Source organism: Diospyros lotus, chromosome 6 (assembly GCF_014633365.1).
Source record: "Diospyros lotus cultivar Yz01 chromosome 6, ASM1463336v1, whole genome shotgun sequence".
Lineage (NCBI taxonomy): Eukaryota > Viridiplantae > Streptophyta > Magnoliopsida > Ericales > Ebenaceae > Diospyros > Diospyros lotus.
The window spans coordinates 27,327,026-27,342,282 of record NC_068343.1 but is presented as its reverse complement, the minus strand read 5'-3'; positions in this window follow the sequence as shown (position 1 = coordinate 27,342,282).

The following is a 15,257-nucleotide window of genomic DNA, read 5'->3' as shown; positions in this document are numbered from 1 at the left end:
AAGTGGGCTTGGGCCAATCTCTCCTTTTTTTCCCTCTTGGATGGGCCTCAAAATCATCAAAACAGGCCTCGAGATTCTTGCCCCGATTGTTGCACGTCTCCTCTCTCTCCTCCGCTATAAATAGGAGACCATGCCTTCATCACAAGGTACGCAGTCTTGGGCTCCTCAACACAATTCTATACTTTTGTCTCTCAAGAACTAACTTAGGCATCGGAGGGTTTGCGTGGGGACCCCAACCTGCGGCCTAATGTTGCTCTCGTTTTATAGGCCACTCGGTTACGAGGGCCACCCGGTTATCCAAGACCACTCGGTCGCCTCAGGTCACTCGGTTATCCTAGGCCACTCGGTCGCCTCAGGTCACTCGGTTATCTTGGGCCACTTGATCATCAGACCCTCAACTCACCTTGGTCACGAGACCTCAGCTTGCCTTGGTCACGAGACCTCAGCTCCCCTTGGTCACGAGACCTCAGTTGGCCTTGGTCACGAGACCCTCAGCTCCCCTTGATCACGAGACCCTCAGCACACGTGCACGTTGGAGACGAGATTTTACTCTCATCGCACCTTAGCGACAAGACTCTCGGGACACTTGACTCTCAGAACCCTTAAGACTCAGAAGTCTCTAGAAACTCCCGTGGTCAACCACGCACCTTACATTCTCCCATGTAAAAAAAAAAAAAAAATAGATTGTTGTATTTTGGTAACAACAGAGACAAGTATCAAATTGTTGAGTTCTTGATACATTCATGTATAATTGAAAATTTTAGATTCACACAAATGTTAAAGGTTTAAAAGAAGATTTGAATATTTTGAATATTTGAGCCAAAAAAAATTTGATATAAAGTTCCTTAAGAATAAATGAATATATTAGTATACATTCATTCAAGGTTTTGAAGTAAAAACTCAAGAGAAGATAATCTTGATATATTCATTCAATATAATGATTTCGACTTCTGTAAAATCATTCAAATTGACTATTTTATGTTTAGAAGGAAAAACATCAAGTACTTAAGATTCTTAATGTTTTGGTAATTTTATTCAAATGTTTTGAAATTTAATGATATTGGAAAAACACTTGAAAGACTTAAAGATTATGTACTTGTTGTTTGATAAACAAATCATTCAAGTATTTGAAGGATTTAAAACATGATAATCGAGTACTGAATAATTAATGCTTGTTAAGAGATCAAGTTTTGAAATCAATAATCGAGTAATTAAGGATAGTAAAAAATTAAGGTGTTAATCAAGTAATATACTTAGTGAATCAATTAACATAATTATTACTTGAGTACAACTTTATATTAATCGAGTAACTATCTTAGGAAAATTTGCAATTTTAACTGACATTCAAATATTATTCGAGTACAATTGTGAGTTAATCAAGTAATTATATTAGAGAAATTTAGTTTTAACTGACATTCATTATATATTAGGGAAAATTAATTTTAACTAACATTCAAACATTACTCGAGTAATGAACAACATTTAGTCGAAGAACACACAATACTAAAAAATTTAGTTGACTAAGAGTTATTTTAGTTGAGTACTTTGTGTACTAGTCTAGTATTACTTCTTTGTACTCAAGAAGTTAATCGACTAAGATTTACTTGTTAATCGAGTAATATTCTTAAGTAGTAACAATACTCAAAAGAATAATTGACTAAGAGTTATTCTATAATTGAGTAACATCTTGCTTAGTTGTGTAACATATTTTTTAATCGAGTAATTATTCTTGAACAAAAATGTACTCAAAAGATTAATCGCCTAAGACTAAAAAGTCACACAACTTTAATCAAGTAACAAAGCCAGGAAAGAAAAGTTCTGGGTTACATATTCTTTAATTGAATAACATCTTACTCAGTCGAGTAACACAACTTTTTAATCGAGTAACAATTCTTGAAGCAGAAAGACACTAAAAGGATTAATCGATTAAGAGTTATTCTATAATTAAGTAACATCTTGTTTAGTCGAGTAACTCAATTCCTTAATCAAGTAATAATTACTAAATAGATTGGTACTCAAAGTTTTAATTGACTAAGAGAAATTTTTAATTGAGTAAAGAAGTTGTTTAATTAATCGAGTATCATTGTTGTTGCCAAATACAACAATAGAAACTTGTGTGGAGTGAGGGAAACCGTCGTCTGAAGCTGTATGAGGTATCACCAACTGAAGGTATAATCGCCAAGTGAGCTCTGTCGGAGAGCCTTGATATTTTACTCTTGAGTAATGAAATGGTTTTGATGAATGTCTATATGAAAATCAATATATGAAAATCAATCTATATGGATTTTGTGAATGAGAAAATGAATTTTTAATATATGAGTTTTGAAGCAAGGTATGAAAACCTATAGAAGAAATATTGAGTAAGGTTGAGTGTGATTTGTTTCAAATATATACTTTTGATAATCTCAACTTGTTTTAAAGATAATCAAAATGAGTTTTTAAAGAATCGAATAAGGTTGTTTTGAAAATTCAAGTTTTTCTAAAGAATAGTCGACTATCAGGATTATTCTGTTGACTATGTTTCAAAATAGTCGACTGTTTTTAATGTTCTGTCGACTATTTAAGCATCTGTCGACTATTTTAGCATCTGTCGACTATCGAGTAAAAATAGTCGACTATGCCTTTTGATCTGTCGACTATTTTTATTCATGAAATTCAAAAATTTCTTCCCATTTCAGCAACTGTCGACTATTCAAGTATGTCTGTCGACTATTGGATTTTTGTATTAAAAATAGTCGACTATCAGTATATGTCTGTCGACTATTCTTAGTTTTACTTGTAAAAATAGTTGACTAATATTTTCTTCTGTCGACTATTATGTTTCACAGATTTTATAACGGCTAGTTTTTCAACTCCAACGGTCACAAAAACGACTAGTTTCTTCTTCAATCCTTATGGATGCTTATATATACAACTCATGGATGATCAAGGAGTGGCTAATGGATGGAAACGAGATGATCTAGCAATTGCAAATAATTTTATTCGAGCTTACAGTGTTTGGGCTTTCATTGTTTTATTTTTCTCTCAAAGGCTTGGCTGTTCTATCATTGTAAATTTATTGTTAAGCCTTGTTTTTCATTGTGAGAGAACTTGTAACTAAGAGTGTTAACTCTTAACTTATCTCTTTCATTTGTATCGTTTCTATTTTCCTAGCTTGTGTAGCTAGAGGGCCCATTAAATTGGGAGGTTGTATTTTCCTAGCAGTAGCTAGAGGGCCCATTAAATTGGGAGGTTGTATTTCCTAGCTTGTGTAGCTAGAGGGCCTACTTGTGTAAGTAGGAGGTTTTAGTGAATTGGTTTAAAATCCTTAGTGGGAGCTAAGGTAGTGGATTAGGCTTGGTTTAAGCCGAACCACTATAAATCCTTTGTGTCTTTTATTCTTCTTGCTTTACATTTGTCATTTCATATGTTCTATATTTTAAATCACTAAAACCTCAATTGGGTTAAAAAGTTTTTCAAGTTTTATCATTTAAGTTTTTAAATATCCAATTCACCCCTCTCTTGGTGTGTGCCATAGCATCTCCCGTTCTAACAAGCCTTCCTCACAGAGAGAGGTTTCTCGGAGAGAGGGATGGGTCACGGAAAGTGTACACCTTGCGGAGAGTGTAACGACCCGCTCCCACTTACGGGCGCCACTGGTAAATAATCGACCGGATTACTCACCCGACAACCACAACTGAAGGGTTGGACTATGTTTCAACAGGAAACGCCCTAGGTGGAAACTAGGCTTCGTCATTCCCTTCGCTCCACTCAGGAATCGATCCCAACTCAATTAAGAAAAATCCAACAGACTAAGACCCGAAACCCGAGCGAGCTTCACCTCTCTTCAGCTCACCCCAAAGCAAGCCAGAGGTGACCCAGGCACAAGGATAGCATACAAACACTTCGCGGAGTATTGGGGATTTATGAGAACATACCTTGCTGGTCTTGACTCGGTCCGAACCTCGGCTTTACCGACTATGCCACATTCAACAAGCAATCTCAAAAACATCTATCACACTATGATGATTACACAATTAAATACATTTAAGCTCAATAACACAAACATTTACTCACAAGGGTATACATACACCACGCCCCCTGGCTACATACAAGCAATATTAAAAATACATAACTCGGGCAACACAGCTAGTTGCCACAACGGCCTCCCGGCGCCATCCCTGCTTGCATCCGGATTTGCATCATCTACACATGACGTAAAACCTCATGAGTCATAAAGACTCAGTAAGGGTGCAATACATGTAAATATGAATATAATCATGTTTACGTATGCCAATGCATGCAAATGAGGCTAGGCTCACACATCCTCACAACTCACTAAGGTTTGAGGCATCAACCTATCAGCCCCTACCACACTAGTCCTCCATATGGCCATAGGTCCACTAGGTCTTGCATCACACAAGATATAACCACTACATGCCAATGCAACATAAAAACATTATCAAGCATATTTACCGACTTGCAAGGCCACCTCCACATGGGGTCGTCCCTTACCTGGCTCGAAGCCTCATCTCTGCCTTGGCATGAATTCCAACTTGAACCTCAAGTTCCTCTAGGATCACCATCTCCCCGGTCGAACCTAGATGCAAACACACACACAAACCCAACTCCATTAACCTTCGGCATTAAACCAATGCCCTCAACTACGCCGCACATCACCAAAATCATCCATTAACTAATTTCAAATAACCCCAACACAGGGTTTAATCCAACTAATACTACATAATTCATTATCTCACATAATGAAAATAATTAAATTAATTTACCTCAATTAATTCAAAAGAAATAATTAATTACCTCATTTAATTGGAAGGAAAAATCGGCTAATCGCTCACGCCGACGATGCTTCCCTAGCTGCCATCTCATGCCCGAAATCCCATTCTCGAGCTTCCGGTATGCTCTATGAGCCTCAATATAATTTCCAGGACTTTTCCCCAATTTTCTGAAATTTTTTTCGGGATTTTCCCCAATTTTCCAGATTTTCCACATCTCTTTTTTTTTTTATTTTCTTTTTTTTTTCTTTCTTCTTCATTTTCTTTCTCTCGCGCGGCCACTGTTCATCTTCTTCCTTGGCGCGCACAGCGCCCGCGCGCCCAGCAACCGGCCACCGCCGTTGGCTCTGCCGCCTCTGCTGCTGCCAATGCCCCAGCACTGCCGCAAGCAGCCACTGGTAGCCCCCGCCTCTAGCATCCACGGCAGTCGGCCTCCCCGCGGCCAACCTGCGCGCCGCAACCTCAGCGTCCGCCATGGCCGCTGCAACCGACCTTCATCGACGCCTCTTGGTCATCGCGAGTGCTGCCATTGGCCGCTCCATGCCGACACGACCCCGACCAGCCATCGAAGCCGGCCCTAGCTGACGCTCCAGCTCCCCTGAAGTTGCTGCCTCATCGGCCATGGCAGCTTCCAGCGTTGCTGCTGGTCGCAGCTAGCCTCTAGGCTCCTTCGATCTTGCACTTCTCTCTTTCTCCCTCACTCTTCTCCGATCTCGCGAGCCTCGGCCAAGCTCTACTTTCTTCTTCCATCATCGGCAGCCATGGCTGCGGTTTCTAGCCATTGCCGCCATCTCTCTCTCGATCTTGCTCTCCCTCAAAATCTCTCGGCCTCCATCTCTCCCTCTCTTTCACTCTTATTCGCAAGCTCTCTCTCGATCTCTCCCCCTACTCTCGGCTCCTCTCTCTGATTTAAATTTCAGAGACCACAACACTGTTGAAAGCTTGGTGCCCACGCATATACATATATATATGTATATATTTACACAATAAACCCCTAAATCCTCCATAATTCCACTTAAGAACTTGGATAATTGTACTTGAAGAACCATTTACTGCACTTGCACCCTCCAAGTTTTAAATCACATCAAAGCCACACAACAACTTGATTTCTCAAAATTAATTGTAATTAAACCACTCAAAATCTCGGTTTATCAAAGTTTAATAGCCGACCGCTACTCGGGAATACCAACCTCGTCCCTGTGCCTGCACGAGACCTTTATTCGACCCGAAAACACTTAAGGGTTGCCTTACTCAAAAAATCGAACCACCCCTAGGGTCCCCTTAGCTTCTAGGAGGTCCCCTCCGACTATTCGGTATTGGCTCCCACTCGGGCTTATACAGAATTTATTCCGAAATTTATTCCCGATCGGACCGCTTCCAGCGTCATTATCCTCATCTCGAGACACTCACCAATCCCTTGCCTTCTTCCCTGGACATCCAAGTCCCGAGGCACTCCCAACTGCCAATTCGACAATTTTATTAATTAGTTTCTCGAAATTTACCCTTGGGCTTCCCGGGCCACCCGGGATCCTTTCAAAATAATCCAAAATTTATTTATTTTCAATACCATGTAATACCGGGTATTACATTCCACTCTCTTTAAAGAATTTCGTCCTCGAAATTCACTTTACCTTACTCTCTTGCCCAAGATGAACACATTTTCAGGCTACTCTCCGAATCTCCTGCACTAGAATCTCGTAGCCGAACCATTTATCAGCTTTTACCTCGAGTTACACCCACCTCAAGGCTTCATTTAGGCATATGGTCCTCTGCTTCTCGAGGACATTCACCAATCGAATACCGCCTTGGCCTTCAGCCAAATCGCACCACTGGTCGCTGGTCATGCTTACTGCAACGATATCCATCTCCGGATGGATTTTCTCTGCCTCGAAGCATCGTTTTGCAGGTTTACTTCCCTTTTTCCCCTTTTTCGCATCAACCGAAACAACTCTCACTAACATTGCATTACTGATCAGTCTATCACGATTTTACGCTGATCACACACGGCAACGTTTCCCACTGCCAATCACACACGGCCACGATTTTACGCTGGTCCAACCAGCAACGTTTTAGCACTGATCATCAGCCGCAATGTTTCTTTTAGTGCCCACAAGACACTCAGCCACCCATTTATCATGGCATACCATAATAAATCTCACACATGCATAGCTTGAGTTGATCCTCATGGCAATCTCTCATTACTGATCAACTTATCATGCTAGCACTACAAGGGAAACACCCATTTGGCCCACCCTTCCAACTTCGACCATTTCACACATGGTCTTTTACTTTGACCAGCCGACCCTCATTTATCGATACGATTACGCAAAATCGATATACCTAACACCATGTCAGGTAATTACACATTTCAACCATACGTGCATTACCCGAGTCCAACTCGAGCTTAACGATGCACGCACCATTACCATCTTACCTCGAGCTTAACCATGCTCGACCCCAACCAGGAGCTCTTCGCACAAGCACACATAATACCTTGGCCTTCCTTTCTGGCCGATATTGCATGCTAGTAGGGGAGGTCTCATACCCATACTAGAGAGCTCTTCACTGAGCAACTCCTTTTTAATTTTTCACCCCATTACGGCTTTCACAATCATGCCCCATGCTAAGCCTTACCTTGGCTATTAAACCCTACCGCTAGTCAAGGATCCTACCATTGCGCTTAAGGTTGCGGAACCATTAATCAGCCCTCGTCATCACCCACGGTGCGTGGCACAAGTGATTGGCTTATTACCATCTGCACAATCACTTACTGCATCGCACCTGTAGGATGACTCATGCCTTTGGTCCGCACCACAACAAGCTAACCTGGTTACACCCCCACTCTTGTAGCGGTTTTCTAGCCAAATTTACTCGCCCAGCTTCAATTTCATTGGGACTTTTTAAATCTCACATTTCTCAACAAGGCCTCTTACTCTTGAGGCTTGAAACTTTTCGACCCACTTAAATTAGGTTCATACTCACTTAGCATTAGCCACCTAATTTACACCATGCTGAAAGGTTATCCTTGATCTTCCTGATATCTTTTCCCCTAACAGCGATGATGACACTACCATGCCATCTCAAAAGACTCGCTGCTCCATGAATTTCACTGCTTAACGCAACCGGCACGACCCCACTCTTAAGCCGCCTTCCTCAAATCACTTTGCTATGCTTATAACAGCTAGCCAATTCCCTGAGAGACTCTGGCTTCTCCCGGACTTCTTATAACTTTTACTTCAATAAGCTCACACCTCAGTGAGCGACCACATAGGCTCTAATGCCATCATCATTAGCTGAGACGACTTCTTGCCATCGCTTAGCGCCACATCCAGTCGCAACCGCGACTCAGGAGCCACCTACGCCCCGACTGATTACTTTCACGACGCCACACGACCATGGCAGCCGCTACTCGCCACTGCCGATATCACCGGACGATGCCTTCGGTCGCCACCAGCTACCCCTAGCCGGTCACCAATCGGCTCCACCGACTGATTTCCTTTCACAACCGTTAACCTTTAGCCACGAGGTTAAATCCCATTAATTTCCCACATTCCAAGGCATCCATCTAGCTGTATCACTCACAGCTTTCAGGTGATTTCATCACCTAAACACCATTCTAGGGATTTAATCTCGTTCCATAAGCTCTTTCTTCGAGCTCTCTTTACCCATTGGCAACATCTTAAAGTCGCCCTCATCTTCCATCTAACCAACTCGATTAGCTTTAGCCGGATCGCCTAGCTCATAACCAATGCAACCTTCCTCCAGGCACTACACTTGCAATCCTCGACTATGACTTCGATTTTAAACTCCACCCACTGGAAATCACCCCTACCATTCCTGTGAAACTCGCACTTCCACGCGATGCCGTAGGACTCCTCTTCCTACTCAGGGACTTGCCATTACGCTAGCTTTCCCCGGGTGATCCCTCCTGTTAGAGTTGTAGTGCCTTAGGAAGTCCATCTAGTATTGTGGCCCCATACCCAACCTTTTCTTGGGAGAACATCTCAAGTTCTACCTAAGCCACATTTCAACACTGCCATCTATAACTCTCGCTAAGGAGTAACACTCCTTCAAGCAGCACAACTTTGCCTTGACCAACCATCTTTTATCACATTGGATCTCTTTCTTAAAATTCACCTGGTCTAACCACCAGGACCCGCTGAACTTTTATGTACACGGTCAATCAACAAGGCTTTACATCACAATCCTCGAGCCTCACGCTCCTATCATTGCCATCAGGTGCTACCACCTGGCAACTGATCCTGTGTCATCAACCGGAAATCCATCCAGTGCTACATGAGGATACTTCCTCATTTTCGCATCGACACATCAGGACTAATACTAGACCGTGCACTTGCAAGCCTTCACGAATTTCAAATCGTGCCTCTGCCACACGTTCAGCCTGCCGCAACTCACATCGTAGGATTAGAGATCCCCATACTTGAAACTTCACGCGCTTCAATATTCCCATCTCATGGTTGGTTTCCAACTCGTAAGTCTCGCCCTCCATAGCACTTACGTAACATTTCAGAGCCATTTACCGACTCCACCCATCGACCCATCTTCCTGCATCACTGCTAGGTCACACAGGGTCCATCATCTCAATTTACCCGATCAATTTCGATCAAATTTAATCACAACCACATTAGCATCCTTTAACAAGGAGCATCGCCACACATTTTGTTTTCACACCATAAGATATCACCCATCGGCTCACAAACCTTTTTACTGCCAAGGCAACAAAAGCACTACCATGATTTTTCAACCCTTACGAAATTTAGGTCTGGCCCAAACATAACCTACAGCATACCCCAAGTCTTCGGCGTCTAACCGTCTCCACCGTAGACAGGTTACTCCACATAGAGGGCTGCAGTCCCTCCTGTGAACTAACCGTTTATATCCAGTGGTCCTTAGCATTAGACCCGTCAACTGTAGGCATCAACTGTAGCGTTATTCCCACGCTAGACCTGTTTCTTTTCCGCGGATTTCTTTCTCAAACATCTCGAAACGCTACAACATCCAAATATTCGCCAAACCACTTCGACGCTACTTATCGAAATAAAGGGCTGAACCCCTGACTCGGGTGCAATGCCCTAACTGTTCTTATTACCAGCAGCCAAGTTATGGGACTGGCCACAACTTTCGTCACCCTACCGCATTTCATAAATCCTTAGCCCCCTGACCATCTGCATAATCACTGTGTTGCCCTATGCTTTAGGCAAGCCAACACCTGGTCACCATTATCGTGTCACTCCCATACACTGGCCCAACACTGGTTCCCCATCGTGTTGCCCTGTGCTTCAGAGAGTCAACACCTAATCATTATTACTGTGTTGCTCCCTTACACTGGTCCAACAACAGTTTCAAACAGCATGGCTTAGGTCCCACTCTGATCTGTTTCGCACCCCGTAATGTGACTTTCAGCCTTCCAATCACACCTCTGATATCAAACCCAGCATGACTACCTCGCCACGCTTGCAGCCACTATCCTTACCAGGCTTCCTACTCGGCAAAAATCTATCGGATCATTACCGCGTTCCGCGATTCTTCCTTAGGACTACTCTAAATGTCATATCCTTTACAGGAGATTCTCGGTCTCACCTGACCAAATTTCCTAAGGTGCTGCTCTAGATCTTCCGCATCTGACCGTCATCTACAATTCACTAAATTGCTCAGGCCCATGGGCCACTTGCCCTCAACGCGAGCCAACTCATTAGTCCTCTGCCACACGATCCACAGCATCAGATCTGTCACATCGAGCCTTGCACCTGTAGCATCAAAGCTACTGAAAGCCTTCCCGAACTACGATGGTTCCACCACAATCTTACCAAAGCCATCTTACTTGGTTATCCTTGCCTTGATAACCTCAAGCTCATATCATGAGCCTCGCTTCTCAAGACTCTGCATCTCTTACCGCTTAAGAGACTCTCAAACCACAACTAACATGCTGAGCCTATCTTAAGCTTAGGTACCCATAACCATCGAGCACCTACCATTACCCTCCCGGTAAATCGAGACCTCTCGTTTCTCCTTGCACACCCACAGTGCATTTAGTCACGACGCCCAGCTTGGCTTTCCAGCAGGCCTCTCTCAGGCTCCCATGACTTGGAATTTAAATTCGGGGCCTCCACATTACTCGTCATGCCCCTGCCCACTTGGCATTCGAAGTTGGCATTTCCATTGCGTGCATAGCCTATGGATGTCCTGTTGCCACCAACTCATCGCCCTCGGGCCACACACCGCTCAGACCCTTCATTGGGTGACCTTCGCGTCTCCCATCAAGGGTCTCGAGACCTTAGGCGTCATCACGACCCCAAGCTTCATAATGAGGGTCTATTCACCTCTCGTCTCCTGACCTTAGGTGTCCCACCAGACCCCAAGCGTCATAACGAGAGTTTTGATTGGCCCCTCATCCATCAATCACATGAACGGTCACTTGGCCCTACATAACCAGGACTTCTAACCCAATGGCTCCCACACGCATATCAACGCATGCCCAACTCCATAATCCCAATCTGGATTCCCTGGGATTCCAGCTCGACTCTCTTGGGACTTCCATCTCATGCAAACGCCCGCTAGGATCCACTTGCCACACGCCTATCATTCCCAAGGATAGACCTCGTCTCATCATGAAACTAACTAGGGTCTACTCATACCCTAGGCACATCCCCTCCGGGATCATCATGACCATACGATCACATCGCCTGATGTCGAATATTTTTCTTAAACCTCGAGCTAACACCCACTTTAGCTCATTTTTTCTCAAGCGCACAAGCCTTACTGCACCACTTTCAAGGGACAACTCTATTCCCTCAAACATGCTCGGCAATCCTAGCATAAGGACGCTCCACTAATCCCCTCTCGGACTAGTCAGGCCTCGGCTTCGTGTCCCCACACGAGCCTCAACACTTCCATTTCAAGGAGTTCTCATGCCTAGAACACTTAATATTACCCAAATTCACAAATTCGGGTTTCTTGACACAACACCCACACTTGGGTTTTCGGTTCCTCATTGCTCAACCCGTATACCTCTCATAGGTATATCATCTCAATCGAGGGTATTTTCTCATCCCAAGAATAGGAATATCCAAACATACCATTGCAGACCTCAATGACTTGACCCAATCCCTTAGGGTCCTTGGTCCACATGTCCAACTTCCAAGGTTATCGGACCAACCTTACATTGAAATTTCAAAATTTCAAATCAATTGTTCTCGACCCCAACTCAGCAGCTAGGACATTTTGACTTATATCCAAATTCATACCAGACATCATCGACTCACTACTCTGGCAATCGCTCACATCAATCACTTAACCGACCACACTTAACACGCAAGCACACTAGCCTTCCTCACTCATATAGCTAGCCATGCTCTGATACCAACTGTAACGACCCGCTCCCACTTACGGGCGCCACTGGTAAATAATCGACCGGATTACTCACCTGACAACCACAACTGAAGGGTTGGACTATGTTTCAACAAGAAACGCCCTAGGTGGGAACTAGGCTTCGTCCTTCCCTTCGCTCCACTCAGGAATCGGTCCCAACTCAATTAAGAAAAATCCAGCGGACCAAGACCCGAAACCCGAGCGAGCTTCACCTCTCTTCAGCTCACCCCATAGCAAGCCAGAGGTGACCCAGGCACAAGGCTAGCATACAAACACTTCGCGGAGTATTGGGGATTTATGAGAACATACCTTGCTGGTCTTGACTCGGTCCCAAACTCGGCTTTACCGACTATGCCACATTCAACAAGCGATCTCACAAACATCTATCACACTATGATGATTACACAATTAAATACATTTAAGCTCAATAACACAGACATTTACTCACAAGGGTATACATACACCACACCCCCTGGCTACATACAAGCAATATTAAAAATACATAACTCGGGCAACATAGCTAGTTGCCACAACGGCCTCCCGACGCCATCCCTGCTTGCATCCAGATTTGCATCATCTACACATGAGGTAAAACCTCATGAGTCATAAAGACTCAGTAAGGGTGCAATGCATGTAAATATGAATATAATCATGTTTATGTATGCCAATGCATGCAAATGAGGCTAGGCTCACACATCCTCACAACTCACTAAGGTTTGAGGCATCAACCTATCAGCCCCTACCACACTAGTCCTCCATATGGCCATAGGTCCACTAGGTCTTGCATCACACAAGATATAACCACTACATGCCAATGCAACATAAAAACATTATCAAGCATATTTACCGACTTGCAAGGCCACCTCCACATGGGGCCGTCCCTTACTTGGCTCAAAGCCTCACCTTTGCCTCGACATGAATTCCAACTTGAACCTCAAGTTCCTCTAGGATCACCATCTCCCCGGTCGAACCTAGATGCAAACACACACACAAACCCAACTCCATTAACCTTCGGCATTAAACCAATGCCTTCAACTACGCCGCACATCACCAAAATCATCCATTAACTAATTTCAAATAACCCCAACACAGGGTTTAATCCAACTAATACTACATAATTCATTATCTCACATAATGAAAATAATTAAATTAATTTACCTCAATTAATTCAAAAGAAATAATTAATTACCTCATTCAATTGGAAGGAAAAATCAGCCAATCGCTCACGCCGACGATGCTTCCCGAGCTGCCATCTCATGCCCGAAATCCCATTCTCGAGCTTCCGGTATGCTCTATGAGCCTCAATATAATTTCCAGGACTTTTCCCCAATTTTCTGGAATTTTTTTCGGGATTTTCCCCAATTTTCCAGATTTTCCACATCTCTTTTTTTTTTTTCTTTTTCTTTTTTTTTTTTCTTTCTTCTTCATTTTCTTTCTCCCGCGCGGCCACTGTTCATCTTCTTCCTTGGCGCGCCCGCGCGCCCAGCAACTGGCCACCGCCACTGGCTCCGCCGCCTCCGCTGCTGCCAACGCCCCAACACTGTCGCAAGCTGCCACCGGTAGCCCCCGCCTCTAGCATCCACGGCAGTCGGCCTCCCCGCGGCCAACCTGCGAGCCGCTACCTCAGCGTCCGCCATGGCCGCTGCAACCGACCTTCATCGACGCCTCTTGGTCATCGCGAGTGCTGCCATTAGCCGCTCCATGCCGACACGACCCCGACCAGCCATCGAAGCCGGCCCTCGCTGACGCTCCAGCTCCCCTGAAGCTGCTGCCTCATCGGCCATGGCAGCTTCCAGCGTTGCTGCTGGTCGCGGCTAGCCTCTGGGCTCCTTCGATCTCGCACTTCTCTCTTTCTCCCTCACTCTTCTCCGATCTCGCGAGCCTCGGCCAAGCTCTACTTTCTTCTTCCATCATCGACAGCCATGGCTGCTTCCCTGAGCTTTAGCATCGCGGCCATGGCTGCAGTTTTTAGCCATTGCCACCATCTCTCTCTCGATCTCGCTCTCCCTCGAAATTGATAGGGCGTAATTATATGCATATTTTTATCTAATTTTTATCTTAATCTTTTGTTATTTTTCCTACATAAAATGTGTTTATATGGATTTTATATTATTTTAATATTTTTTTGTAGGAATTCAGCAAAAGGAATAAATTTGAAGATTTGGGTATAAAAAGAAAAGAAACAAAAAAAAATATTATAAAATTAATTTCAAAATTAATATGGTAAATTAATACTATAATAAAAATAAAAAAATAAATATTATAAATAATTAGCATTATAATATAAATAAAGTTATAATATAATTAATAGTATATTAAATATTATATTATCTAGTATATTATTTATATATATTATATATTTCATTACTTATATATTATATATTATATATTATATATTGAAGTGCCGTGAGTTGCATGGAATTAGGGCAGGCTTGTGTTTCATGTGTATATATATATTAATATGAGAGTTGGCAGGAGATGGTGTTGGGAAAAAAGCGGCACGGCATGGACGGAAAGCAAAAGAAAGATAGAGAATGAAAAATTGGAACCGCGGCCATGCAAGCATAGGAAGAAGAATAGACAGCAGCGCATGGAAAAGAATTGAAGGAAACGGAAGCAAGGGAACGAGTGTGGCAGACGAGGCTGCAACAATCGGGCATTTTGATTCAACTCTAGTAACCCAGATCTGATATTCAGATTTGGAACAGGGGATTCCTTTTCTTATTTTTTCTAGTTACCATTCTATTTTTCTTTGGTTGGTTTGGATTTCAATTATGCAGAAACTCTTGGTTAATGTTGAGAATATTTTATTTATTATGAGTGGCTAAATAATTGTCTAGGATTTTTAAAGGATCCTATGCATTGAAACTTTATTGGTTACTCAATTTTTGGTTGTGATTGTTACATCAACTATGTTTATTTTGTTCTAAACTTAATGCTTGTAATTGTTTGATCGCCAATTACATGATTAGAGATTTCTTATGATGCTAGACATAGATAAATAAGAAATAGACTTTGGACAAAATAACATATGTTAATTGGGGAAGACATTCACTTGATTACATGTGCAATTTGTGATTATATTTGTAATGAATA